The sequence below is a fragment of the Gavialis gangeticus genome, unplaced genomic scaffold, assembly GCF_001723915.1.
Source record: "Gavialis gangeticus isolate Ggan-Ray unplaced genomic scaffold, GavGan_comp1, whole genome shotgun sequence".
Taxonomy (NCBI): Eukaryota; Metazoa; Chordata; order Crocodylia; family Gavialidae; genus Gavialis; species Gavialis gangeticus.
The window spans coordinates 16029288-16029500 of NW_017729019.1; positions in this window are offsets into that span (position 1 = coordinate 16029288).

Genomic DNA, 213 nt, shown 5'->3' on the forward strand with positions numbered 1-213 from the left:
CTGCACCTGGAGCATCTTCATGGTGATGGTCACAATCCCCTTGTCGGTGTCATCCTGTATCGTGGTTCTCTCAACAGTGACCTTGTTCTGATAAGGTCCTGCATAGGTGTATTGGGTACTGACTAAAAGAGATATTTCACCTCTTAGCCAGCCTTTCAACATTTGTCTGTAGTGTTGGTTATAGGGACACTGGACAGAGAGGGTCTCTCCCTC